The 25,161-nt window shown below is 43.2% G+C and overlaps 1 protein-coding gene across 1 annotated transcript in view; it reads left to right on the plus strand.

The window, feature by feature from the left end:
* Nucleotides 1-1,941: 1,941 nt before the first annotated feature.
* The window catches only part of Tmem200a (transmembrane protein 200A), a 77,096-nt gene continuing 53,876 nt past the window's right edge, over nt 1,942-25,161 (plus strand). The window contains exon 1 of the mRNA XM_075947094.1: nt 1,942-2,981. The gene's annotated coding sequence lies outside the window, so the exon portion shown is untranslated. The remainder of the gene's footprint in view (nt 2,982-25,161) is intronic.

Consider the following 25,161-nt stretch of genomic DNA (forward strand, 5'->3'; position numbering starts at 1 on the left):
TTCATTAAACATTTCTTTTCATTCATCAGGCTTGAATATTTATAATGTACTGAGTGAAATTTCTGACCTTTGTAGTTAGACATTTTTTTTCTCATTACTTTTTAAGAGCGGGGAAAGTTCTTTCTTTTGTTACCATAGCATTAAACACATTTGGTGAGTGGGTGTGTATTCAATTAAATGTGCTGAGCATATAACAAGGCAGAAGAATCTAATATATATTAGTTTAACATATCTCATAACAGCATCAGGTACTTTTTTCTACTCAAGGAAAAAGAGGAATGATATTCAAAAGTCCTTCAGGTAGTTAAACCAACTCGAGAGAGCAGTGCTTTCTCTCTACTCGGTACCCATGTGATCTTTTAGGATGGACTTGTTCTAATGAAAACCTACACATTTCAGAATGACACACTCACAAAAATAATTGTGTGTGGAACACTGGCAGCTTTTACTCTGAGAAGTTGGGAATAGTTGATTCCCACCCATTATATCAAAGTGGATATAAAGCCGCTAAATCCAAAATCCATTACTGACAAGGTATGCTCACTGGACCCTTTTCAGATGGAAAATATTGGCCATTATCAAAGATTAAATAATTTATCTGAGCTTGCCTGGAACACTAAGTGTGAGAGAGGAAATGATGATTATATCTTGGGGGTTGCTTGAACTATTGAACTGCAGATAATCCTCAATTTTCAGGGCAATTTACTAGTGAAGCTTTCTAATAGTAATTATTTTAAATGTGCATTTAAATCATTTATAGTTGTTAATCTCACTTAGTCATTATTATTATTTGGCTGAATGATTGGAATATAAGTATCAGTGGTGATAAGAATGAGCTTCAATCTTTTCCCATGGTCTTTCTTCATCCGTCTGAGGATTCCCTTGCCATTTGGTGCCTACAATGCCAGGATTGACATTTTAAAGGTCTCATTGTATGCTTTAGATAGTGTATCACATTAATTGAGCTCCCTGGAAGAGTAAGAACCTGTTACTCATCCCCTGGATTACTGGGAAGTGTCCACCCTTGGGAGCTTTAAGGAGAATGAAAGATTCAAGGCATTCTTTTACAAGAGGTAGAAGCTTAGTAGGTTCACACTCTTAATAGGGTTCCTTGATACATGGATTAGAAAACTTAAAGAAACTGAGCTAATGGCTTTGGGCCAAAGACTACTAGATGAAGGTGGGAGAAAAAGAAAACCACAGATGGTTTGCAAGGTGACTCATTTTTCCAACCCCCATCCCATCTTCTTTAATGTTTAAAAAGCACTTTGGTCGTGAAATTTTACAGAAGTATTTAACCTCCGGGTTGTTTAGTTGATGTAAGAAGATTTTTCCTTCCATTGCCCATTTTTACAGTCTCTCCTCGTTGCCATAGGTTGACACCTTAACGACCTGTCCGGTCTCTAGAACTTGCGTTACATCATTTATTTTTGAATGTAGAATTTTTTTTCCTTTGGCATGGATGCTAAGAAAGGAGATCAGTAGATGACTCATTGCAATAGCTACATAGCACAGCAGAATATTTGCCTCTTGCCTATGAGTTAAAAACATCCAAGGAACTCACTGGTTTACAAAACCATAGCCTAGCTAAGGTTGGTGTGCTTCAATGCGGTAGCTGGGGAATGAAACTCTATTTCCTGAATTGACCTTCAGCCAGAGTCATCATTTTGGTCTCTTGCAGAATTGCAGGTAACTATTAATTTATTCTACGGATAAAACACGGTTTCTACTCACTGATAATTTTGGGTAACTTGAAGTCTTACTTAGATTTGAAATCTGGAGCTGAATCTCAGACTCAGTCATTCTAATTCTTAGGATGCATTTCAGCCCTGTGTCCCTCCTCCAACCCTCCCCCAATGCCCAGAACCCTCCCCAACTAGTCCGCTCCACCGGATCTAACTTCCCAGGATCCTAAAGTAGTTTTATCCCCTGGGGGCTCAGGGCTTGTAATATCCCTGAGGAGGAGGGGAGGGTCTTAAGACTGATTCTGTGAGCACAGCACTTGTGCAGCCGCCAGGGGGACCCCGACCCACCCAGGTTGCATCTGATAAGAAAGCATCCTAGGGGCGTGGGGCCGAGGGTCCTATGGCTTCTGCTTCCAGAAAACACGGAGTGGGTCGGGGACCCCCAGTTCTTATTGGGACAGGAGAGGTGGGGAATCTCCGGCTCGTGTTCCCGCGGGGGTGAGAGGCGAGTGGGTGTGTCCGCTTCCGCCTGCCGGCCTTCTGCTTAAGCCGAGCTCTTCGTAGAGATACTTTGTTTCCGAGATGGGTTTTGTGTGAGCGCCATCCTGGTTCTAGAAGTGCAACTTTGCAGCCAGAAAGGGGGGCGGCTGTGTTGGGGTCCGGGAGGAGAGGGGCGGATCCTGCAGCCAGCTCCAGGCACCACGGGGCGGCAGGACCCGCGGAGTTCCCACGGGTCGTGGGCGGCGGTGCGATTGGCACCGTCTGGGTCCCCGGCTGGCGGCGACGCTCCGGGAAGCCCGTCCCCGCCCTCGCCCCCGATCCTCCTCTTGGGAGTGGGGGAGAGCTCAGGAGCTGGAATCCGTCGGGAACCGATCCCAAAACTTTCCCTCGAGCCCCGTGTTCCTTTTGTCTTTCTGGGCAGCGGCAGAGACGCCTTAGTTGCGATCCTCTCGTTCTGGCCTGGCTAGTCGTGTCCCACCGGTATTGTGGGAGGGCAGGGGTGCTGAGTCTCCCCGCGTTCGATGGCGGCGGCCGCGTCCCCCAGATGCGCGAGTCAGGGCGCCCGCACCCCTGCCTGACTCATCCTCCCGCGGTGACTGCACGGCGTCCTCAGCCTGAGCACCGCGAGGATGGGGTGTGAGACTGGGGCTGCCCGCGGTTGCCCATATTCCGCCTGACGCCCCCGACCCCGCCGCCTCCCACGCTGGTCCCCAGAGGCGCACACCGTCGCGACAGCTGTTGGAGCGAAGAACCCCGAGAGGCCACCGAAGCCCCGAGACACGGCGCTCAGGACAGGTGAGGGGACCACCAGGGCGCTGAGGGACTTGCCGAGGTGGGTGGGCAAACCCTGCAGCAGTATTCTGGGCTTCTGTAGCCCACTGTCCTCCCCTCCGCTTTAGCCTGCGGAGTTAGGGGAAACAGTGACTCCCAAAGTTTGGGGAATGAACCAAGTCCGCCATCAGTTCCAGACTTCTTGGTCCCTGGAGCACAGGAGAGGTGGTGCGGGGCAGCCTGTGAGCAGTTGGCGAGTGCCTGGGTCTCTGTCTCCTTCGAGCTACACCCTCCTTTGTCTAGGTTCCAGAGTCAGCATTCTTTGTGAGGATGTCTACGGCGAAAATCTATGGAGGAACAAAGTGTGGGCAGGGGTTCTTAGAACAGTATTTCAGTGTGGTCTTGTCTACATAAGAAAAACGAAGAGGAGAGACAATTATCTGTACGATTCAGCACGACTCTTCTCCCAACAGAGTCTGTCTGCCTTTAGTGAAAGAACTCACAAGGTTTGCTTAATTGATTGTTTTGCAATAATTGATTGTTCACACCAACACTGCGTGTTATGAAGGCGCAGGCATTCTGTGTTTGCTGCTTAAAAAGAAATTGAAGAGTATGTGTGTGTGAGCGTGAGTATGAGTGTATGTGTTTTTGTGTGTTAAGTGACTCTTTGTTCACGGCTAAGCATTGATAATGTTAGAGAGAAATGTAGATACCTAGATACAATTAAGCTTCGATCAGTTCCTGTGCTCATTGGTCTCATGGGCAGATACATTTGAGTCACAGGGTTCAGTCCCTGTACACCTTAGTCTGGTGTATTTCAAAACTAAATATGCCTGGCTTGCCTTCTTACCATCATTTCTTCTGCGACCTTCAGTGGTTGACAGCAGAGACCATTTCAGGAATCGGTAAATGCAATTTGTATCGAACAATTTCCTTTTGTAGTCAAACCAAGTTTCGTAGAGTTTTTTCTGTTCGTAGATGTTACCCATTGGCACAAAAGCTGATTCCTTTAATGGTGTACCATTTGCTGCCCGATGAAAACACATAAAATGACCTTTCCTTTCTGACTTGACTGTTGCTACTAGGGCATTTTATCGTTCTGCTGAAAAGGAGAATGTATCTTGAAACTTTTTAAGGCTCACTTAATTTCCACACTGCTGGTCCCCCCCACTGAAGCATCTGCTTTTCAGACAGCTTCAGTGAGGAACAAGCAGTCTTCTGAAAGAAAAACCAGTGCTTCCAATTAAGTGGAAATTGCCCCCCCCCATGCTTTAACAACTTAATGTTGCATTTTGAATTTTAAAAATGGATACTGGGTGTTTATAACTTTTCTTTAACAACCCTACCAGATATCTCATAATTATGAGATAATTTGTAACCAGGGCCATAATTATCTTTGTAGCTAGGCTGGGAAAGCCTTCGGTAAGAGAGCTGGTACGTAGGAAGGCTCTGAATGTTAGTTCCAGGGGACTGGCACAGAGTAACTTAACCTGTTGCTTCTGAGGCTTGCCTAGGTAAATACAAAGTATCTATATGATGCTTAGAACCAGAAAGAAGTGGATGTTCAGGAGCCCCTGGTGAGGAAGGATTGCTGTCCTTGTCACTTTTATGGTAGTGCAATTTTTAGATATGCTTTTAAATGTTCCAAGAGTCGGATTGCTACATTTGAACTTTCAAAGTTTCCAGATTTTGACAATGGTTCATTGCACATTTTAGAAAGACAACTGACGTTGGGAGGAGAGAATCTGAAATGATTGGCTACACTAATTCTCACCCAAAGTCAATAAGAAGAAAAAGAAACTCATATGTTGCCTGTGGAAATAAGAACAAAAACAAGCAAATGTCACTTTTTGCATTTCTTTTTAAAAATGAGATTTTAAAAAAGGAAGTGTTCTCAGGAAGTCAAAAGTTCTTACATTGTTTATCATCCAGAATGTAGAATTTAAAATACGAGGTGGTTTAAAAATATATTTCTTGTAGTGTTCCTCTCCCTAAATAGGAGACGGCACAGGCTGTAGTTATCAAGAGAAGTATATTTGGAAAAAGAATTTGTGTAAGGGGAAGAAAAATGAACCTGAGATGGGATGAATCCTTGATGCTATCCAGGAATATGAGACTTGCAGTTGTATCAAGTTTATCTGCTTGTCCCTGGACTGCAGGTGGGCGTTGTCTGTTAGTGTCTGATACATATCCAGACACTCAGCAGGCCAGTGAGCACTTGGTGAGAGGTCATGCCTCAGAGACAGGAGCTAGGCTGCTGAGGAGGAGACTGGTAGACATAGCCCAGGCTTTGAAGCACATCAAGTGTTGGGGTGTCTGTGGACACCAGGAGACATCAAATGTTGGGGTGTCTATGGACACCAGGAGACATCAAGCATTGGGGTGTCTGTGGACACCAGGAGTCTGGTGCAGGCTCCGGAGCAGTTCAAGCAGATCCCAACTGGCACTGCTTGGGGAGCTGTCATCTTGACTTAGCTACGGATAATGTAGCATCGGACAAGTTGTTTGGCCTTTCCAGTTCCTGTTGTCCTCCTCTGCGGAGTGACCTCTGATGGGAGACCTTTACATTCTCCTAAATAATGCTACGTGATGAGTTCTGGTGGAATTAAGACTATGGAAGAAAAATCTGAATGTGAGGGTGTGCGGCTTGTAGCGTCAGGGCTGGAGGGAGCCGGGATATAAGTTTCGTGGGTGTGGGGGAAGGATAATGCCTGACAGCTGGAAATGAAAGCAGTCTAGCCTGGGGCATGTGCTCCATCATGGTGATCCCAGTTGACAGGAAAATCAAAGTGCAAACACCAACTTTCACTCGGTCTTTGATGGTTGTCCATGAGTTTTCGCAAATAATAGCAATTGATTTTCCTAACAACCTCCAGAGATAATTAGAGCAGAAAGGTGATGGAGGCCAGGCTGGTGCTACAAAACATGCTAGCAAAGTGCACTCGACTGCCTCTCCGCAGAACTGATGGCGATAGAAGAGAAGTTAAGCATGCCTTGGAAATTCTGAGTAAAAGGGGAGCGAGAGGTAAGCCTGATGTCTGACTTTAGTGGAGGCTTGAATTTTTTTGGGGAAAAACCATTTATATTCTAGAAGACAAAAATGTGTAATTATGAGTTTGAGAGCATCTGGGATGCCTTGGATTTTGACCAATGGTGTTTAGTCTGGTGGCTCCTGTTTCATGCTTTCTCCTCCCTTAGCCCCCCTTTTCCTTTCCCCTTTCCTGAATGGGGATTTACTTATCACTGGGTCCTTGATGAGACTATTCCAAGGACTCCCAGTGCACTGTAAAAAAAAAAAAAAAAAAAAGGAATACCCACAAACTATATAAAGGCGAGGATCTTTGAACCAAGGCATTGTTGGTGGCATGTGTAGGAACAAGTCATTCTTTGAAAACTTTATCACCAGAAAGGAAATTATACAGAAACACTAAACCAAAACAAAAACCCAGGAGTGTAGCAGAGTAGGAAGATGGGGGGGGGCTGCAACTCCCTTCCTGCTGTATCTGCTACCACCTCCTTCTGAACAGCGTGTTGTAGAGGATGGTCCAGTCCCTCTGCCAATCACTCCCCTTGAGATTTCTGTGAGTTGATCAAGGATTCATTTGATTAGATGCACGTGTAACTAGATTAGGTCGAAAAGAATTTGCTGGCTGATGTGAACGGAAAGTCTAAAAGTGGAACTTGCTTCAGTTGTTGGTGGAACCTGAGATGCACATGACTTTGTCTAGATTCTTCCTCTCATTTCTTACCCCCATTTCTCTCTGGATCAGTTTTATCCCAAGGTCTTTCTTTGCGAAGAGAAAGTCACTTTCATTAGCTCCAAACCTATACTTTTGAGTTGGCCTCTGTAAGGAAGAGAGATCCCGTTTCTTTCAAGTCCCTTTTATACTTCTTCGGAAGGATTCTGAGGTGCTAGGCTTCAGTAGCCACAGCATCAGTCCCTAGTATGGTAAAGAGTGCTTTGTGGTAGGCTGGGATAGAATCTGTGCCATGCTCTTCCTATGTGTGGTTTTTGGTAGTGGTCAGATGGGAAGGCAAGGGTTGCTTCTTGACTGACAGTTCTCTGAAGATCACAGAGGAGTGGTCCACAAAGCAAATGATGCTCCAGATAAAAACAGTGCACTTGTTACCATGTGTACTTGTTCTCACTTACACAGCGATGTGTACTTTTGCACATAGGCAAGTCTGGTGTGCAGGTGTGCAAGTGTGTGGAGGCAGAGGTGGACATCGGGTTTTCGTCCTCGGTTACCTTCTCTAGCTTAATATTTGAGCAGAGTCTCTCACTGAATTTTTATTCACCAGTTGGTTAGATTGGCTGGCCAGGGAACTTCAAGAATCTGCCTGTCTCTGTTGCCTTTCCTGATCCTAGCATGGGCTCCAGATCTATGCTGCTACACCCAGCTTTTTACACGGGTGCTGGAGATCCAAATTCTCGTGCTCATAAATGACAGCAAGCACTTTTACCAACAGACCCCCACTCCCTCGGCCCTAAACTGCTACGAGCATGCTTTAAGTCATTACATTATTTAAGCTTCTGAAAAGCCTTCTAGAGTGAGAAAGCCAAAAGCTGGGGCAGGCAAATAACCACGTTAAAATTTTGTGAGCACTAAGTGGTAAGCCCTAATAGCCACAGTCTGTGCAATATCATTGCTCAAGACCAATGTCACGGTACATTGTAATAGGCCAAATGGAATGGCAGGCTTGGTAGACTTTCTAATATGCAATCCGAGTACCAGGCATCAGTGTCGTTCAGTTGCCAAGTGTGCCTGCTCACAGACCTGTCAGACAGGTGCCATGGTGAGGCTCCCGCCAAGTACTCGCATGCACAGATTCTTGGTATGGGACTTGGCATAATGGGAAGAGTGAGGGATGGGGGCAAAACCGGAAGAGTGAACAGGTGGACAGATCAATGGAACAGGCTACTGTTTGATTGTTGATCTGAGAGCAGGAACTTGACCATATGGCTCCACTATAAAAATCTTCCCAAGGCAAATCAATAGAATATGGAATGGGCATCTTCTCGGGGGGGGGGAGTTGTCAGCCATTATGTGCAAAGAGAAGCTGACATTTGCAATGTGTTTGCCGTGCACCTTATATATAGATGATCTCACTAAATCTTCACTACAGTCCTGGAAGTGTAAGAACGATCTACATCCCTTTTAGAGCCACGGTATGAGGGTCAGAGAGGTTAATATTGTTTGCCTGAACTCCTGGAGCCAGACAAGAATCTGAAGGAACTGGCACGAAATCCCAGATCTGTCAGAATCTGGAAATCACTAGGGAGTCACTCTGGTCCTAGCAGGGCAAGGTCAACTTCAAGTCTGAGTGAGAAATGGGGAGTCCTGCGGACATCTGGTTACGAAAGAGCTGACCTTTAAGACTCGCGAGGATGAGATCAGAGCAGACCATGTAAAGAGTTGTCCAGCAGGACCGTGTTTGGCTTTTTTCAAAACGCATTTATCCAATAGGACGTTCCCACCAGTAGAGAGTTCCTATTACCCTGCAGGGTGAACACAGCAGCAGGTTAGATGCCTGAGAGGTTAGTTTTAGTCACTGCTTTCAGTTACAGAGAAGAAAACCTCTGCCAATGGCCATGGTCTGCATGGTCTGAGGTTACCTTCAGACATATAGATGTTTTGCCTAGAAAGATGGAAAGTAAGAAATAGACACAGAGAATGAGACCGAGAGAGAGAAAGCAACCAGTGACATGCTGAGTACAGTAGATATGTGGAACCTTCTAGCTATATAGTATCACCGAAGGTCCTGCTTGAAAGACTGTACTATGAAATATGAGTGGCATAATGCCATTCTGTAACAAACACAAAAGAAAGCTTTATCGATTTAGATGTGTGTGCAAGCCACTGTGTGTGTGCACGCATGCACGCGCGTGTAGGAAAAGTCATGAGATTTATGAAAGTAACTTATTTGTGAGAATCTCATAATCTATTTCAGAAAGTGAAGTTCAAGGAATTTTTCATAGTAACGGAGAACGCAGAACTGGCTAGCGTTATGAAGCACACAGTTGCAGCAGCTCAGCATAAATGCTACGACAGAAAGGACCTGAAATGCAGGTCAGACACCAGAGGCTTCCAGCAGGAGGGAAGTGTGGGGCTGTGCATGAGCAGAGGAGAAAAAAGAGCAGCGGGAGAAGAAAGAGGGCATTTGGTGCTCTGCAGCCAGAAATCACCAGGAACTTCCCTGGGGTTGAACAAATTATTTACCGCTCATTAAAAAGAGGGAGAATGTGCACAGGGGAACGTGAGGTGTCTCAGTAAGGGAGGGTTGGGCATCACTGACACGGTTTTGGCTGCTGTTCAGGCATTCAGTGATTCGGGAATGGAGATTGAGATGGGGATAACGCTGTGCCTCTGTGTCTCCATAATGCTTATTGCTAGAGAAGAAACCCTGGCGTTAATAGAAGCAGTGGTTGGGATGGAGGAGGTGGCTCAGTCAGTGAAATGTGATTCACAAGCATGAGTTTGTATCCCCATCATGCCTGCAGTCTCAGCACAAGGACAGAAGGATCCCAGAGGCTTGCTTGGCCAGCCAGGTGGGCCGAATTGGTGATCTCTGGGTTCAACGAGAGACCTTGTTCCAAAAAATAATATGGAAGGAAATAGAAAACAATTGACACTTGATATCAACCTCTGTCCTACACATGTGCATGCACACACACACACACACACACACACACACACACACACACACAGAGTAACAATCATTCAATACTGAATGATCAGGGGATATTTTGTCATTACTCAGGTCAGAAAATGTTCATGTTCTTCTCCCACTGGATGAAGAGGTTCTTGAGGTAAGGGACCAAGTCCCGTAGCATCGTAAGAGAGTCACATACATAACAATTGCAGCACAATAAACTAAAGCTGCAAGTGAGAATATTGGAATTTTATGAAACCCAAGTAAAACTAATTCCAGAGGTGCTGAAAAGAAAACGTTTCCTTTTTAAAATTCAGCATCTTTAGGCTGAGATGTGGCATGAATTAAAAATCCCTCAGTCCTCCATCTAGGCAGATTTTTAGTGTCAGACACATTTTGCCTTTATTAGTAATGAGAGTCAGATGGGCCCAGAGAACATACACATGTACACATATTTATAATATGATGGTTACTTCTGAAGAATTATTTTTGCTTTTAATTGCAAAGTAAAGCATACTCTTAATTAAAATTTTGGAAACACATTAAGGATTAAAAATCTATGGAGAAATCTTAACTATAATCCTATAACCCAAAAGCACCGGAACATTTGGCATTTTCTTCTTCTCATTTTAATGAGTTTTTTCCATAATTAATATTACAACCTGTACTGTTTGCTTAGCCTTATGTGTTTAATACTTTCCAAATTCTGGGCAACTTTAATAATGTCTGTGTAATATTGGGTTACATGGTGTGTGTCATGGTTTATTAACCATACCCTTCTACATGGACCTCAAGGCTATTTCCAAACATTTGGCATTATAAATAGTACTTTGGTGAAACCTTTGTTCTAGCAGGATAATTTATTTTTCTCCTTGAGACAGGGTCTAATCTCTGTAACCCTGGCTGGCCTGGAACTGACTATGTAGACAAGAGGTCCACCTGCCTTTGCTTCCCAAGTTTAGGGATTAAAGGTGTGTCATCAGACTTGACTATTTTATTTCCTTAGTTTTAAAAGAATGCTATGCATTAGTTTGCATTCTATTAGATATAGATTCTCTCTCTCTCTCTCTCTCTCTCTCTCTCTCTCTCTCTCTCTCTCTCTGTATATGTCTGAACATGAATGTCATGGTTTTCATATGAAGATTAGGGGACAACATTAGAGTAAATTCTTTCCTGCCTCTTTATGATACCAGAGATCAAACTCAGGACGTCATGTTTAAGCACAAGTACTTTTAGTCTCTGAGCCATCTTGTTGGTACTTACACGCACAAGCACATGCACACACGCACACACTTACACATGCGCATACCTATGTACATTAATAAATCTAAAAACATTTTAGTAGATTATTTAAGTAAAATATGTGGAGGGATAATTACAAGAGAGGCTATACATTTATAAGACTCTTGATATTTAATATTTAACTGATTACCATAGAAAGTGAAGTTGTGATTGATGTAGGAGGGACATGCCTTTCACCACGCCCTTCCTACCTGATTGATTTTTGTTTGTGTTTTAATGATATGTGTGTGTGCATGCATGTGTGTATATTATATATATGTATATGGGATATATACATGTAATATAAATATATGGATGTTTGCCTGTGACCGTGTTTGTCTGTGCACCACACATATGCAGTACCTGAGGAGCCTAGAAGAGGGCACTGGATCAGATCCCTGGGAAATGGAGTTGCAGACAGTTGTGAGCCACCATGTGGGTGCTGGAAACTGAGTCTGAGTCTCCTGCAAGAGCAACTGGTGCTCATCACCGCTTCTCCAGCACCTCATTCATTGTTTTTAAACAAAAGAACCCTTGGTTTCAAGTTTATATATAGCACATGTCAATTGTAGATTTCTTTCTTTTATTACCAAATATGTTCTTTTAGAATATAGATTTATCAAACACTGTGGTGAGGCTCTCACTGTACTAAAAATGTTACAAGTGTTACTGACCAAATAGGAATGCATGAGTGGAAAAATGAATTTTTGAAAGTAAGTAATCTCACCTTCTTTGCGATAAAAGGGATGGAGGCTGAGGGTTCCACTACCTGAACCTGCACTCTGTAACCTTGGTATTGTGTTCCAGGATATTGGGCTATTCTGACCATGTCCCGTGTGCTAGCTTCCTTCTGTTGCTGTGATAAAACACCCTGACTGAAGGTAGCTTAGAGGAGGGAAGGATTTATTTCCACTTACAGAGTGCAATCCATCACGGAAGGACATCAGGGTAGGAATGCAAGCACGCACTTGAAGCCAAACCAGCTTCCCGTTCCACACAGCATTGCCTCTGACCACACAGCTAAGGAAACACAGTAGAAACTGTGGTAGATGCTGCTTTCTAACTGGCTCACTCAGACTCCTGCTTAGCTAGGTAGCTTTCTAATATAGGTCAGGACCATCTGCCCAGGGAATGGTGATGACCACAGAGAGGCTGGCCCAGTGACGATGACCAGTGAGCTTGACCCTCTACCTCATTAACAAATAAATCCCCACAGACATACAATTTCTCAACTTAAGCTCTCTTCTCAGATGATTCTAGGCTGTGTCAAACTGCTACGGTTAAAGCTAACCAGGAGACCCTGCGTTATGTGCTTATGACCACACAATTTCACAAAGCTGGGACCAAGAGAGGGCAGGCCTGTGTCTTTTATTCCTGACTGAGTGCCTTGCACATGACTGGGGCAAGACTGTCCTGGAAGGAAGGATGTGAAGACACCCAGGACTTCCCTGATGACTGTTTCTGCTCACTGACTTTCCCCAAGAAAAAACAAACAATGAGGCTGAGTTTTGAAGATTCTAATTCTGTACATTTCCAAAGAAAAACTAACCATGATATAGCATTGACTTTTAAGATGTGAATTTTGGGTTTTATCATAAGAAGAGGTGATTTGGAATATACTTAAACCCCCATAGATTTTTTTTGTTCTTTTGATACACTGCCTAAGACTATACATGAGAACTATTAAGCTTTTTATGTCCATCATTCTGAGGTGGGCTTTAAATGTCAATTTCATCTTGCCAACAGCTACCATTTTCCCATAAAATAATCTGCAACTTAAATAAAGATTATTTTAGTTTTCCTCCAAAAGAAAATATCATAACTGTCTTATACACTTCAATCAATTGTGGACAAAATCATTTATGTATATTTGAGAAATAATTGCCTAGAGAATGTTATTCAGTAGGTGCATTTTGTTACATGTGAGTCCTCTTACTGTGCTCATGTGTGTTCATGTGTTTACATGTTCCACAAGTATACCCATAAAGCCAGAAGTCAGCCTTGGGTGTCTTGCTCAATCTTTACCCATCTTGTATTTTGAGACAAGGTTTCTCACTGAACCTTGAGCTTACTGATATGACTAGGTCATAAAGCCAGTCAACACGAGGCATCTACCTGGCTCCACCTCTCTGGGACTGGGATTACAAGCATGCACCACTGTGCCCAGTATTTTTAATGTGGGTTCTGGGAATCAAGGTCAGCCCCTCATCCTTGGATAGCAAGTGTTTTTATCAAGTAATCCATCTCCCAGCTTGAATATCTACACTGCTGATACAGAAATCTGTCTAGAAAGGTATATCCTATATATTTATTATTCTCTTAATGATAAGATGTGAAGGTTCTGATAGCATACCTAAAGCAGTAAGTATGAACTGAACAGGAAGTTCATTAATTAATAAGTGAGTCTATCAATAGTGTATGCTGGCACCTGCAGATGGGGAAGGGAGCAAAATGAAAGTGGTGACTGAACTTCCCTTTGCCGTGGAGGAAGTAGCGGTCACAAATAGGCAATCTCAAGCAGTAGGAAGGGCTAGAGGAAAGAAGTAATCTCACAAAATTGTGGTCAGGACAGACAGCTAGAGCATCTGAGTTGAGACCTGAGAGACAATGCGAGGCCCACCTCTGGGTCTGAGAAGAGTGGTATAGATTTTATAAAAGATCATTGGGAAGCCAGGGTAAGGGTGTGCTTTGGGTTGTGACAGTGGAGCAATGAAGCACAGGAATTGAGGGAAAGAATACAAAATGGTACCTCGCTGTGATCATGACTATCGGGACAGGAGCAAAAGCAGCGATTGTTTAGGAGAGTTTTCTATAATCACTAGTTATGTTTAAGAAGAGCTGTGCCTCACTCTGTGGCTGAAGACATTAGTTATGCAATGTTCACCTTCCAAGTTAAGTATAGACAGAATGTATAAATTAGCATAAGTGAATAGGTATGCATATTTGATATATATGTAAATAAAGCTTCAGTAGAATGTACTAGCTTTGAAGTCTACCACAGAGCTTTTTTTGTTCATCTATTTATTTCACATCCTAGCCACAGCCTCCCCCCTGCTCCCTTTCCAGTTCCTCTACCTCATTCACCCCTCCATGCCCCCATATCCTCCTCTTCCATCCCATCCAGGAAAGGACAGGTCTCCTAGGAGTAGCAATAAGACATGGAGTACCAAGTTGCAGTAAGACTAAGCACCTCATCATGGGCAAAGTGACCTGGTGTAAGGAGGAAGGTCACAAAAGCCCATAAAAGAGTTAGAGACAACCCTTGTTCTCGCTGGTGGGAGTTCCGTAAGAGGACCAAGCTACACCACTGTAACATATATGGAAAGTGCCTAGGACAATCTCATGCAGGCTCCCTTGTTGTCAGTTCAGTCTCTGTGAGCCCAAGTTAGATGATTGTGTGAGCCTTCCTGTAGTGTCCTTGAGCCCTCTGGCTCCTACACTCCTTTCTCTTCATCTGCAGGATTTCTCATCTCTGCCTAAGGTTTGGTTGTGGGTCCCTGCATCTGACTTCATCAGTTGCTGGATAATGCCTCTCCGATGACAACTGGGCCAGGCACCAGTCTGGTCATAGGGGACAACCAGTTCAGTCTATTTATCCTCTGTTGCTAGGAGTCTAAGCTAGGATCCTTTTCATAGACTCTTGGAAGATTCCCCTGTGCCAGGCTTCTGCCTGACCCCAAAGTGCACCCTCACTCCAGCAGTCTCCCCCCATAATCCCCCCCTCCATGCCATGCCCCTACCCCAATTGTTCATGCTCCCGTTCCCATTGCTCATGTTCCCATCCACACCCTCTCTCAGTCTACTCACAAAATCTGTTTCCTCTTCTAAGGGAGATCTGGGCATACCACCATGTACTCTCCATAATACCTAGTCTCTCTAGATCTGTGGATTATAGCATAGTTATCATTTATTTTACAGCTAATACCCACTTATGAGTGAGTATATACCATGTTTGTCTTTATCTGCTGGGTTACCTCACTCAGGATGATATTTTTTTTCTAGCTCCATTTATTTGCCTTCTAATTTCATAGTGTCCTTGTTTTTTAACAGCTGAATAATACTCCATTGTGTAAATGTACCTCATTTTCTCTATCCATACTTCAGTTGAGAGACATCTAGGTTGTTTCCAGGTTCTAGGTATTACAAATAAAGCTGCTATGAACATAGTTGGGCAAGTGTTCTTGTGGTATGATTGAGCATCCTTTGGGCATATACCCAAGAGCAGTATAGCTGGGTCTTGTGGTAGATTGATTCCCAGTTTTCTGAGGAACAACCACACTGACTTCCAAAGTAGCTATATAAGTTTTCACTCCAACCAGCAGTGGAGGAGTGTTCCCCTTGCCTATACTCCACAAAACTGGAAAAATCTAATATATATATATATATATATCTCCTATGGAACTAGGAGTAGTCATTAAAAGTCTACCATCCAAAAACAGAAATAAATAAATGAATAAATAAATAAATAAATAAAGTAAGTAAGTAAGCAAGCCAGCCAGCCCAGGGCCAGATGGTTTTAATGCAAAATTCTACCAGACTTTCAAAGAAGAATTAACAACAATGCTCTCAAGTTATTCCACAAAATAGAAACAGAAGGAACACTGGCAAATTCTTTCTATGAGGCCACAGCCACCCTGGTACTCAAACCATACAAAAACCCAACAAAGAAAGGGAATTACAGACCAATTTCACCGATAAACATTGATACAAAAATACTCAATAAAATACTGTCAAACCAAGTCCAAGAACACATTAAAAGATCATCCACCATGACCAAGTATGCTTCATTTCAGAGATGCAATGATGGTTCAACATGTCACAGAGCTTTTAATAATGTGAAACATTTATTTTTAACTTTGCCTAGCATGATGCCTGTGTACTATACCCATTTTGTAAATGTTTGCCAAACTAACTATATAAAATATTTTATACTGTAAGAAAAAATCATAGTGGAATATGAACTCACACTTAAAATACACTATTTCCATTGTTTAAAAAAATGTATATCCATTAACTATACTCTGAATTCCATAGTAACAGGAAAGTGCAATTGAAATGTCAAAAATTAAAATACTGAAAATAAAAATGTAACACACAGAAACCATCAGCACTCCATGGGTATTTCTTCACATCTATATGAATAGAAACCTTGGGAAATCCATATTTATAAAAAGGTTTTAGGGACCGAATGTGGAGTTGTATGTCTTTAATCCCAGTACTTGGGAGGCAGAGGAGAATCTTTGTGAATTCAAGGCCAGCCTGTTATACATAATAAGTTCCTGGATAGCCATAGATACACAGAGAAACCATATCTCAAACAAGGAAACAGCAAAAACCCAAAGATAAATAAATGAAAATAAAACTTAAAAAAGTTTTCATTAGCATCACGTGGTCCTGTCATATCTTCCTCAACATGTGGAAATTACTTATCCTCTGAGATTCCCAATCCTAGAATTGACCTTTAGTTAAAATGTCTCTGCTAACACCTGCAGATCCGAGTGTTAAAGGAGGGTTCAGTATAACCAGTGATGTTTCTTAATGAATATTTAGCTCAGTGTCTTTCAGGAGATGTGTTAAAATAGACTTAGGCGGTACCTGCTATTTGTTGAGCGAATACTAAGTGTTTCCCACTCTACTTGTGCTAGGAGATTAAGAGGTTCTGTCGAAGGACCTCGGTCTCAAGAACCAGCAGTTGAGACCATGTCTTCAGCAGGACTGAGACTTAGAACAAGATGCCACACAGGACTCCTTGAGTCTAAGTCTAAAAGGAAGGAGTAGTGGCAGAAGATGTGGCTTAATTCTCCGCTGCTGCCATTTCGAGTCTGCTAAGTGATCTTAAAAGTCGTCTTACAGAAGATACGTGAAAGGGGCCACGCAGGGCACCCTTCTCCAGATAACAATGCCACCTGTGCCCAGATCCGCTGTTCTGTGGGTATTACTCCGGGGATCCCCTGCCATGGCTGCCAGAGGCTGATGGGTTCATTTGACAGGAGAGGCAGCAGCTGGCATGCTCGCCAGACCCAGGGACTCTTGCTATTCACAAGCCTGCATGCCTAGCCCTCTCTTCATCTTCGTTCTACAAGGCTGTACGTTGGCTCCCTATAGGGGAACAGCCCCCAAGTCTCCCCACCACCCTGTCCTTCACATGCTCTGCAACTTCGGGGTTGAAGTTTCAGCCCTGCTCGGTTGTCAGTTCCTATCAGAGGGTCACTCTTGTTTTCTTTTGCTTGTTTATTCTGCGCATTCACCGTCTACTCTCCTATGTCCTGGAAATGCTGCAGGAAGCCAAGTTCTCTATGACCCTTCTATTCCAGCTGGAGGAGACAGCACATATGTGATTTGTTATAATGGGAAAGGAATAAAGCAGGGTCTAGGGACAGAAAGTACTGTGATGGGGATCCTGTTAACCTATGAAGAGAGATCACTGTGAGGTCTGACATGCAACGGAGACCCTAATGAAGCGAGGAAGAAATTGTTAGGATATATTGGGGAGTCGTATTTCCGACAGTGTGGCGGGGAGTGCAGAGTTGCTGAAGAGACAGTGTCAGAGGGCAGTTGTCTTAGAATGTTGAAGTCCTTGGAGACCAGTGCCACAGAACTGTGTAGGCATCCACTGAGACTGCTGTAACCAGACGGGAACCACAGGCTGTCTCCAGAGGAACAACCCTGGAATCTTCATCTAGAGCAGAAACTCTTCTGCTCTCCATCCCCACAGCTGGTACCAGCCTCAGAGGGAGCCACGCATCAAGAGGAAGCCCGTGTCAGCCTGTGGATTTCTTGTCCTGCCAGATGGGACTGAGCTCTACCCCAAGGTTCTTAGACAAAATGTCACTGAGTGACATGCTGATAAAGACCTTGAAGCAAGAGTAGCACAGAGACACTGCTAAATTGGTGGTATTTTCATTTGTTTGTGAGCGAAATTGTGTTGTAGGTTGAGGAGTGTGCCTTGACACCCTGACAGTGTGAAAGTTGAAATTTGGGGCTCCTGTTGACTTTTCCAAAGGCCTTCATTCCTAACTGAAGTGTGGGAACATGCCACCAGCAAGGCCTTTCTCCTAATCATTGTCCTCCAGTTCAGTGGGTGACAGGCATGAATTAAGAAAGAAAAAACCTGACATGTAGACCAAAGTTAATGACTTTTCAGAAACTATGGGCAATGCCCTGAACAACTACCTTATACCAGTATTCATTTCACCAACAGAGACCCAGACAGAGCTCCTGGGGTTGCAGCCATGGCTGTGGGTAGTGCTTGAAAAATCTGATGGGCAGGGAGCTTATACAGTTCAGGAGTAGAGGCAAGAATAACAAACCATAAATAATGATGTGATCAATATGATGACTGCCATGAAATCTGCCAGAGACGGACTCCCTAGAAACACTCTGAGATTGGGACAGAAACTGAGACTTTGGAGAAGAAAAGAGGCAGGTGGAGTGGGGATCTACACAGGAGAGCTCAGAAAGAAAGGAGGTTGGTGGGATTTGGGGGGGGGGACAGGGGGAGAAAGCCCTGGATCAGAATGAGCTAAGAGAGTGGTGTGAAGAAGTCAAGGACTCATCTGGAGTCTTTCGAGGGCAGTGGCGACATCTAATGCTTAATTCTAAGGCCAGCATAAGGCTTTTAGAAAGGAAAAATGATGTGCACTGATTTAAGGTGCATGTAATATCTAATCTTGATTGACAGCTTGATAATATAAAACAAACACACAAAAACACCTCGCAAGCCAATCTCTGAGCCTCTCTGATGAGAGTTGCTGAGGTAGGAAGACTCACCCTAAATGTGGGCCATTCTGGGAGCTCACCATCCTGGGAGCTGCCTTTCCGGACTGTATAATAGGAGAAATTCATTGCTCTCTACTTCCTGTCTTCAAATGCAGTGTTAGCAACTTCCTGCTGCCCCTGCTGCTGTGGCCTCCCTGACTTCATCTACTGCCCCTCCGACCATGAGCTAAAGCAAACCCAGAAGTTGCTTTGGTCAGTGATTGTCACAGCAATGAGATAAGTAATTAATATGCATACTCTGGAAATTTTGTTGTAAAAGATCAGGGGAAACAAATGCGTGAGGGACCTGGGTGATGGTGGCATATGCTGTGAATCCCAGCACTCTGTATCTCTGTGAGTTCTAGGCCAGTCTGGTACAAAGTGAGTTCTGGGACAGCCAGGACTTCACAGAGAAAAAAAAAAGAAAGAAGAAAGAAAGAAAGAAAGAAAGAAAGAAAGAAAGAAAGAAAGAAAGAGAAAGAAGAAATGCAGGAGGAGTTAGTAGCTTCCCACACCGATCACCGATGGTGGCAGTGGTGCTTCAGAGAAGTGGATAGAAGGGATGGGCTTTGGATGCAGCCCTAGCAGACAACAATAACGGACAGAACCGTGGTCCAGGAGACTCCGTGGTCTTGATACAAGTGTAAGGAAGGTGGTACATGCCAGAGATGAAGAAGGCTTCCTAATTCTATTCATGAGTCCATTCTGGAACACACTACATGTAAGATGCCGAGGAAGCAGGACAGAGGAAAAAGAAGATAGGTATTTGGACAGATGAGTCTGGAACACAAATGAGAAACTCATCATGGAGACATAACAGTGAGTCATCAGGAAGGTGTAGTTATCAATGAAGCCATAGAATAAGACTAAGCCTAGGAGTGTGTTTTGGAGCATTTTTTTTCTGGATGGGTAGGAGCAAAGATGGGTTTGATGTCATCAGTAAAAGATACATGACTGCTGTCATGTAATAAAGCTGTGTTTATACATGTTTTGTTTATACATGTTTCTTTGTTTGTGATGACTTGGTACAGCTTCCCTCTCCAACTAAATCTACTACTATAACCTGTGGTGTGGTCTGCCTTAGTTTCAACAAAATGTGAGGAGAAGTCACTGGCAAGTCTTTTTGTTTTAGCCCCTGTGGTAGTTATGACACCATTAAAATAGAACAGGCACACAGATATAAAATGATGACAGAATATATCATTTTATATCTGAAGGTCAATTCTACACTCACATTGGTCAATAATTCATTCCTACTGTGAACTCGAACACTTCTTTCCAATGTAGTAGGGCTGTAGTTTCTAAAGCATTTGAATGTTTATTATTAGCTCATGTATTGTTTTTGTGATACATGGGTTTTTAACCCAATAGCCTTTTAAGCATTTCTAAGTAGAATATTGATTTTCTAGGACACTGTAAGGAGAGTAGATAATTTCAAAGAGAAAGGCTTGTGTAGCTAGCAGAAGACTTAGCATGAGTGCATTTGCGGTCATTAAAATGGAAATGGAACGTGTTGATGAACTTGGGCTGAGCATCTCCATTTGGAGCTGTGCTTACTCTACTTCATGTGATGGGGAACTCTAAGGGAACATCATATTCTTGTTCTCATTTTCCTGCAGGAAAACACCCAGGGAAGAGCCGCCAGAAGTACATGAAACTAATGTACAGAAACTGAAAGTCAGTCATGTGTGAGCACTGTCAATTAGAGGTGATTAGCCACACTTATTTTACATTCGCTCTAATAGTCTAATCTAGTCTATTCATTTTTCAAAAACTTAGGATATTAAAATATTGAAATTTATAAACTAACCTAATTTATACAATGAAGTTTCAAAGCACTTAATAGGGCTTATTATGTCCCTAGTACTCTCTGAAGTTATGATTTAAAAGCCTAAAGTGAGGCTGGGGATATGGCTCATTTGGTAAAATCATCTGTTGCAAACATGACTGAGTTTGGATCCCTATAAATGCCAAGCCTGGCTATATGTGCTTGCAGCCTAGGTTCTGGGTCAGCTGAGTGAAAATAAATGGATCTCTGGAGCTTATTGGCTGGACTAGCTGATTTCATGAGTTTCAGGTTCAATGAGAGACTACCTTAAAAAGGTGCTATGGCAGAAGGCACCCAGTATCAACCTGTGACCTACACACACACACACACACACACACACACACACACACACACACACAAATTAAAAGTGTTCTTGGATCTTGAGTCTGGGGGAATTAACTGCTTTAGGTCTTTTTGTTGATCAGTTAGTCTTTGGTGGAACCATTAGCACCTTTCTTGTCTTGCACAGGTGCTTGGAAGAGAAACTGACCAGTGGTCTTCTCCTGGCACAAGTGTCCATAGTTATGAAAGAACCACAGCAGAGAAGTGTGTTAGGCAGCACTAGACTTGGCATGCTGCATTGGCAATCTCTCTATCCTTTGATTCTAACCTCCCCAAATTATTGCTTTCTCCCCTGAAGTCTGTTCCCATCTGCTAAGCAATCCTGAAGATGAACCTTGAGGCAGGGACCAGAGCTCTTTTCTAGAAGAGCAAGGACTTGTGTGTCTGTGGAAGTTGATTTCCTCTTAGAAATCTATGCCCATTGCTAAAGTTAGGTGGAGGGTGGCCATCAGTCAGCCTTGAGTTATTGTGCCAGCAATGATGAACTTTCTTCAAATACAGTGGCTTCAAGAATATGAGAGCAGTCTTCTGTAACAATAGTCAAGGACAGTCCTTGAGTAGCCTTGCCCTATGCCAGACAATCATAAGGACTTGATAGTGTATCTGGAAAATAGTTAACAATCCTTTTTCCTCTCTGTGACAAAAAAAGAAAAGTTTATCATTAAGTTTTTAAGCCTGAAGATTACACAAGCGTCTTTGGGTTTCATCACTGAGCTCCCTTGGTACCATAGTAGGACTTGAGGAATGGCGAATTGTAGTTTAATATGGAAAGGCTGCTTAGCCAGTCTTCCTGATTGCCTTTGAATGGGACCGTATCTCCAGCCTCTTGCTTCCAAAATCCACTGCCACTTGGCTGCCTTACCCCGGGTGGCGCTCCTTCAAAGATGGTTTTAAAAGCATCGAGTTCATTCGTGACTTTTCTAGTTGCTTGTTCTCAAGATTTTTGTTTGCAGGAAGAGTCCATTGCCAGGAATAATCTGAAAGTCACCAGAGAACTTTGAGCATGATCTCCTAAGAGGCAAATGATTTCACTTTCCCGAGATCCTGTTTAGCTTGTGATCTCTGGCAACTTTTTTGGAAGAACTGATGGGGAAGTTATAAAAGGTCATGTAAGTAAAGAGTTGTGGTGGGTGCCTTGAAGTGGACGGTTCCCTACTCCTGGCTCTGTGTTTCTTCATTCACTCTGCTCTGCACACAGACACTATGTATGTATGTATTTCCTGGCTGGGAAATTCTTACTGAGTTAGTACGTACGTACTTCCTTCCTTTCTTCCTTTCTTCTTTTCTTCCTTTCTTCCTCTTCCTTTTCATCTTCCTCTCCTCCTCCTCCTCCTTCCCCTTCCCCTTATTTTCTGAATCCATCTTCAATCGCAGCTATTCTTCTAGGGAGTCTTCACCTACCTCCTTTTGGAGAATTGATACTGCCCTGTGCTCACACCAATAGGCCTATCTATGCACAGTGACAGAAACTTATTTGCCTTGTGTGTCTGTCACAGACTTGGGAATGTAATGAGCAAAAATAAGACCTAATTGTCCTTTACAACAATAGGAAGAGTTGAACGAAGAGTGCAAAAAGAATGGTCTTCCTTTAATGATATTATTGGCAGTGTAGTTACTAAGTAGAGGCCACTTCTACTCTATCAACATTGAAATGAGTGATTGATTTTTGAGGCAAATGGTGGTCTCCATCTCATAGTTCCAGGAACTTATTTCTCGGTGTTCTTGGCATCATTGAGCCATACAATTATGACCAGGTTTTCCAGACCCCCACCATACTCCCTTTGTGCCGATCAGGAGGCCAGTCACTAGAGGCACTGCAGTGCTCTTCAAAACTGGGTGCAACACACCACTGTGTGCAGGACACCTTGTGACCCCAGACGTTGTCAAAGGGATTATTGAATTTGTCGGATTAAGGTACATTAGCAGAGTAGTTCCACAGGGTTTGTTAGGATTCTGCAGCTACAGAAAAGGTGGTGTTATTTCAAGATTCAGGACCCACCAACGTCAACCAAGAGCATTAAGTAGTGCAGAGAAAAAACATTGAATGCTGAGGAATTTCCCTCTGTGGTTCCTTAGAAGTCAGCAGTACCATCCCATCAGCTTGAGGATGGAGCTGTGAGGCAGCAAGTTTAAGAATGTTGGCAAAGCAAAAGGAGAGTCCGCAACAGTAAATAGCCCTTCAGAAGAGCCAGCAACAGTGGGGGGCTTGTCCATTAGGAGAGTGGAGAACCAGCCCCTCAGAAGAGCCAGCAACAGTGGACATTCAGCCTCTCAGGAGAGGCAGCAACAGTGGACAGCCAGTATCTCAGGAGAGGCAGCCACAGTGGACAGCCAGTATCTCAGAAGAGCCAGCAACAGTGGACAGCCAGCCCCTCAGGAGAGCCAGCAACACTGGAGAGCTAGCCTCTCAGGAGAGGCAGCAACAGTGGACAGCCAGCCCCTTTCTTTGTAGGAATTTGAAACATTCTTGAACACACCATTACAAGCCTACTAGTGGAACACCCAGATGCCTTGTGACAGCAGAAGATCTGGCTTCCTTAGCTGTAACTCAGTTCTAGGCCCAGACTGCTTCCTGTGCCTTTGATCAATAAACTATGAGCTGTCATATGTGCAATTCCAGGCTTCTTTTTTTTCCAGTTTTCTTTTAATTTTTAGTTTTATCTTTTTCATCCTCCCCTCCTCCCTTCCTCCCTTCCTCCCTTCCTCCCTTCCTCCCTCCCTCCCTCCCTCCCTCCCTCCCTCCCTCCCTCCCTCCCTCCCTCCCTCCCTTCTTTCTTTCTTTCTTTCTTTCTTTCTTTCTTTCTTTCTTTCTTTCTTTCTTTCTTTCTGTATTGATTAACACATACATGAATCAAATGAATCTCAGCAAGTAGTGGGCACTGAAAATACAGATTATTTTTTTTCTTCGTAATTTTTTTGGTAACTGAAAATGATTAAAGAGAAATCCATGAGAATAATTTACTCAAATAATATGAGAAAAGAAGAAACCCTTAAATATGTGCTGTACATATAAATTAGATTGAATCAGCTTTTATAAGAAATCCATGTATCCTTCATGAATACTGGTGTTTTTAGTAAATTATAAGCGTTTGTCACATTAGGGAATTTTTTTCTGATTGTGAAAGTTTTTAAAGCATGCCTCTCTATAGGCTATGTGATATCCTCCCACCTGCTGTTTTAATTAGTGAGAAGGAATATTAATTCCCTCGACAACTCAAAGTTTTCATTGTACATTTCTTTGATTCAGAAAGGAGCAGCATTCTGCTTAGATGCATTATTAAATGTATGTATTCTCTCTAAAATCAAGGAAAACCTTTGAAGTGATGATCAGATGAGCATCAGTGAGTTTGGCTGTGGACATGCAACTATCCTGTAAATTTTTCTGATGGAACTTTCTCTCTCTCTCTCTCTCTCTCTCTCTCTCTCTCTCTCTCTCTCTCTCTCTCTCTCTCTCTATGGGGGGGGGTGCTTCTTTTCAAAAGCCTGGAAGTGTTAGTTTCTCATTGGTTTTGCTTTTTTTCTGGAGTACTTTGGTGAAGCACTGGTTTCTGAGAGGCTTTTTATCTGCCACTCCATCTTGTCCACTTGTAAAATCTCGTGATGACCATCCAGGGATGTTGGCTATCCATAAGGAAGAAAGGGGTGTGAAAACAGAGTCCTGCTCCTCTGGAGAGGGACTCGCTTTTTAAGAACCTGTTCCCCACCATGACTCCCATGCACTTGGGAGAATGTCATTTACAAGATCATGTAATAAACACTCTCAATGGGTTAGCTCAGGAGTCACCGTAACCTCTGTGTTAGAGGCAAAGGTGTCAGGGCTACATACTGGGACACTGGATTCCATAGCTGAGTGACAACCTGGCCTCATGTTAGGGCCTCAGAGACTCAAAACCACATGGTGGCTTTTTATAAACTTTTAAAAAAAAGTCTTATTTTTTCTCTTTTCTTTTATTATCACTACAGATATATATATATATTATATCTATGTATATAATCCATATATTATATAACACATATATACATAAAACTGTATATCTACAATATGAAAATAAAACCTGCTCAGCCCATTTAGTGTTGCTCATATGTGCATGTTATTAGGGATGACCGTTTGGAATTGGACAACTCGTTGGGGGACTCACTGTCTTGGAAAGACTGACTTACCCAATCACTAATTGTCTTTGGTTCTTCATCTAAGGGTGGAGTTGTGTGGTATTCCCCACACACATTGGAATGTTATTGGTGTCATTCTTCAGCTCTTGTGTAGGCAGCTGCTTTTATTTTGTGGATACAGCTTCCCTGATCTAAAGAGAAGACACGGTCTCACAGCAAGTGTCCCTGGGT

The sequence above is a fragment of the Microtus pennsylvanicus genome, chromosome 1, assembly GCF_037038515.1.
Source record: "Microtus pennsylvanicus isolate mMicPen1 chromosome 1, mMicPen1.hap1, whole genome shotgun sequence".
In the NCBI taxonomy this organism is placed as follows: domain Eukaryota; kingdom Metazoa; phylum Chordata; class Mammalia; order Rodentia; family Cricetidae; genus Microtus; species Microtus pennsylvanicus.